A 4,819-nucleotide genomic window follows, 5' to 3' on the forward strand; every position below is an offset into this window, starting at 1 on the left:
AAAAGATTAACCTTCTGAAAACAAAGAAGACTCTGAGCCTCTTAAAATGAGGCTTGAGCTCTTGAAGAAGGCTTTCAGTCATTTGAAAGAAGGCTTCGATCCTCTTGAAAGAAGTCCTCGAGCCTGTCGAAAGGAGACTTCAGAGACTCTTGATAAAGCCTTGAAAAACAGGGTTTGAGACCCATGAAAGAAGGCTTTTGAGATTCTTGAATGAAGGCTTTCGATCCTATTGAAAGGAGGCGTCCAAGCTTCTTGAAAGGAGGCTTTTGATCTTGAAAGGAGACTTCCGACCCGAGCAACACAAGTCAGACAGAAATGGTTGCAGCAACTTGTTTGTGACCAGATCTGGTCACATAACAGCGCTGCCATCATGGAAACATTGTGCTGCTAGGAGTCTTGAGAAGCTTCCAAGCCTCTTAAAGAAGGCTTCTGAGCCTCTGAAGGGTGGCCTCGGAGCCTCTTAAGAAGGCTTCGAGCTTGAAAGCAGGTGTCCAAATCTTGAAAGAAGGTTCAAGCCTCTTGAAAGCAGACTTCAAATCACTTAAAGGAGGCTTCCAAGCCTTCCAAGCTTCTTAAAACAAGCCTTCCAAGCCTTTGAAACTAGGGCTTCCAAGCCTCTTGAAACGAGGATTCGGCCACTTGAAAGGAGGCTTGAACCTGTTGAAAGAGTTTCAAACCTCTTGAAATGGGGCCCCAGGGCTCTCAAAGGAGGCTTGAGACTCTTGAAAGCAGACTTCCAAATCTCTTGAAGAAAGCTGCCAAGCCCTTAAAGGAGCTTTCGAGCCTCCTCGAAGGAGACTCTGATCCTCATGAAATGAGACTCTGAGCCTCTTGAAAATAGCTTGAGCTCTAGAAAGGAGGCTTCGCTCTTAAAGCAGGCTTCGAGTCTCTTGAAAGGAGGCTCGAGCCTCATGAAAGAGGCTCCTGAACCATTTGAAAGGTTTCAACCCTCTTGAAATGGGGATCCAGCCTCTTGAAAGGGGCTTCCAAATCTCTTGAAAGGAGACTGAGCCCTTGAAAGGAGGCTTCGAGCCTGAGCAGACTTCCAAGCCTCTTGAAAGCAGACTTCAAGCTTTAGCAAGCTTCCGAGCCTTCTAAAAGGAGGAATCCGAGGTTTGAAAGAAGGCTTCCGAGCCCTGACGGATGCAACACTGCAGTCTATGGGATGCGCTGGTAGCTGCCTATAACGCGCGTTAGACGCCACCATGCCGAGGAAAGCCCGGTCAGGAAATGGTAGACTCCTGGTATATGTGAAGTGCCGAGATTGCAGCTCTTCGTTCAACCTTTCTTTAGACTAGACCCAGGATGCAACGAGCCAGCACCGAGGAGGAAAAAATCCTGCTGTGAGGTGCTTCGAGCTGCAAAACTCGATTGGATTGTGATGGCCAAGACCAAAGGAGGCCCTTCACCTTTCGAACGGTCCATGGATAGGTTGGCGGGACTATCGAGGTACTTTTTCATCTCGAGCAACAAGTCGCGCTGGCCTCCGGTGACGAATGACAAGTTACTCGTGGTGACTAATTCCTGACAACGAACAAAGCTCCAGGGCCTGACGAATTTCCGAATAGTGCCTCAAGGCAGCAATCATAGCGAACCCGGTTCAGGCTAGCTATGCAGTTGGGAGGTATGAAGATAGAAAATACAAAATTTGATCAGTCAATACTCGACTCAAGCCGTTTGAACTGATGAATATCCTCAAAATATCATAATACCTAATTATTCACCTGTTCAACAATAGTTGTGGTAGAGAAATTTTTCCCAAAGGAGTTTTTAACTCTAGATTTTGAGAAATGTGACGCTTGAATAATTTTATTACTTTTGTCAAAGAAGACACTATTATAAACTGGAAATCCATGACATGAGAGCCAAATTAAGTCAAATGATATTTTTTATGACAGCTCGTGATATTTTAGAATTTAACGTGTCCCTCATTTTATAATTAGTGCAACACTCTGTTTGTTTGCTTTACAAATTTATTAGACATCCTGTTGTGATGATTTCGATATTTATCCAGCTTACGAAATAGTTTTGACCTATATGACCCGTTCAGAAAATGACATTTTCAGCTTGGTCAAACGGAATTTGCGGCAAAAGATCTTTTTGAACAATGATCTGTTAGGAAAACGATTTTTAGGCCAAACGTGTCATTTCCAGCCAATTAATATTTTTGGTAAAACAATTATTCCAATCAAACGATCAATTTGGCCAAATGGCAGATGACTTTCGCTTTAATGTGTTATGCGGCCAAATAATTTTATATCGTGTATGTTGCGAGGTTCCATTTTTTTTCTGTTATAAACTTGTTCAGGGTGTTATTAACATAACTAAAATTTCTATCGAAGCTTTGAAGCATAACTAATGTCAATTTATTTTAATTTCATTATTCTGGGATTCTGGGGAAGAATGTCGAATCAAATAATCAATATTCAATTAAATCAATGGTTCTTATAAATAACTGAAGTGGTTATATATGGTGCCAATAATTCAACAAACAACAGTGGCTCTGAACTACACGCTAACTGACTGAGTAAAATTGAGTAGTTGAAAGTTGGAGTGTAGTAGTACAACAGGAAATCCTTCATACCATCGTTTCATTACGGTGTCAAAAAATGTGTAATTTTATAAATTACCCACATCTCTCAAAATATCACATAACTGTTATTTTGAACTCATAATAAACGCCTCGGGCTGAAAGTCTCTTTAATAAAGACACAAAAAAAAAAAAAACTCATAATAAACTTTGAAAACTAGTGTTATCAAAACCTGTTCCGATTAAATCTTCGGATTGATGCCATTGTTGTATAGTCTTTCATCCAACACATCCAACATGATCGCACTTGCCGCCGTTCGTCACAAGGCCGTTTTTCCGGGTTTTCATTAAATGCATTAAGTTTCTCAAAATCGGTCTCGTACTCGAGTAAAATTGACAAAATGTTCTTAAAAGAAATCTTCGTCTACCTTAAAAGTAATTCGCCTGTACGTTTCTAAATCTTCGTGTGTTTTTTATTTCGTTTTCAATGTATGTTGTTGTTGTTGTTGATTTTGTTGTTACCTTTGAATTATGTTATGTGTGTTTCTGCCTAGGTCGATATCTGTTATATCTTTTTTCAAATCTTTTTGTTTGTTTTATTATTCCTATGTATATAAACGTATTTTCCCTTTCATTGTTATAGTTCTCTTTCTATGGTTTTGTTTCAAAAAATAAATATTTGGATAGTTCTTTTGTTTCAGTTAACCTTTATTTCAATTTTGTTCTATGTTAGACGATTTCCATCCCAATCACGCCTTTCCGTCATTTTTATCTTTTATTGACAAAACCTGTGGTTATTAGTTTGTCTTGTTTCTAGCTCATGTATTTTTTATCTTTATCTATTAATTGTTAGTTCGATTTCGTTCATTAAGATGTGAAAAGTGTATGAGGAAGTGATGTGATGATTGGGTGATGCAAGTGTTTGTGTGAAGAAACATTTCTACAGTAAGGATTTCGCTAAAGTGTGATCGTTTATTTGAATGGTAACTCACTGTGGAAAAATCGTGCCAAGAGTGAAAGATTAGTTTACAAGATTTCTGTTAGCAAATTTGTGTACTCAGCACGTATTCCTCTTCTGAGAAATTTGTCTGTTCCACCATTTACAATTACAATATGGTTGCCTAAATATAAGTGTTACACGTGTATGCGTGGATGTGAACGGATGAAATTCTTTCCGAACTTCAAAGATGTATCATAAGTTGCACATAACTGTGATCAAGAAAGTTTTACGATTTTCCACAAGACGACATGAAACAATCTGACTTCGATTTGCAGGCAGATGCGATCTGCGACAATAATGTGGTTTACATTTTTGTTTTGTGTTTTATAAACAGCCAAGTCTCTATACTTTCAATGAGCTTCTATTGACGCGATTTATGAGAAGAAATAGTCTTTGAGCATGAAAAGAACTGAATGCCTCAGTGATGGGCTTAAAATTATCGATATAAATCACTACAATAAAGTTATCAATAATTAATAATTGTTGTGCTAAACTGCTAGACTGAAGACGAAAGCTCGAAATGCTTCGGTTTTATATTAACTTGAGACGCATAAAGCGGATACACATATAGGAACACCAACATTGCACGAATTCTGGGAAATTTTTCTATCGCTATGAACGAGATTACGTATTGAGGACCCTCTGCAAACTAAGTGGCTGGCGACGTACATCCATAGACCGAGCTGAATAGAGACGACTGTTATAAACTGCACAGGCCACTTCGGCCTTACGTAGGCTGAATAAATAGAAATAATGCAATCCATTGATGAACCCATAATTGACGGAACCATATGGACAGTTATGCTTTTAAGAACAGTTTATGCTTTGTTGGTTGCCCATGTCCTGACAATATTCAAATTCTCCTTTGATGACGTGTCCCTTGCTTCCTGGAAACTCGTACCATTTACGTCGATCTTCAAACTGGTTCTACATAGCTCACATGTTGTAAATAAATTTATTTACTCATATTATTCCAAATTCAAGTGTATTGCTAAATTAGTGAAGAATATTTTAAAATTAAATTTATGAACGAAAAACTAGAAGAAAGATGTTTTGAAATTCATCTGAAAATGTCATTTAGCCGAAATGCTCTTACGTCCGAAAATGGCGTTCAGATTAACAGGTCATTAAGATAAGTTGTCTGTCGAATACGCATTTGGCCGATAATGCGTTTAACCGTAATGGCTCGTTTGCAGAAAGGGCCAAAATGCACATACTGCGAAAGTGTGGTTTGGCCGAATTGTCATTTGCGAAAAGTCGTTCGATCGAATCGTCGTTTGGCGAAATTG

This window comes from Armigeres subalbatus, chromosome 1, assembly GCF_024139115.2.
Source record: "Armigeres subalbatus isolate Guangzhou_Male chromosome 1, GZ_Asu_2, whole genome shotgun sequence".
In the NCBI taxonomy this organism is placed as follows: Eukaryota; Metazoa; Arthropoda; class Insecta; order Diptera; family Culicidae; genus Armigeres; species Armigeres subalbatus.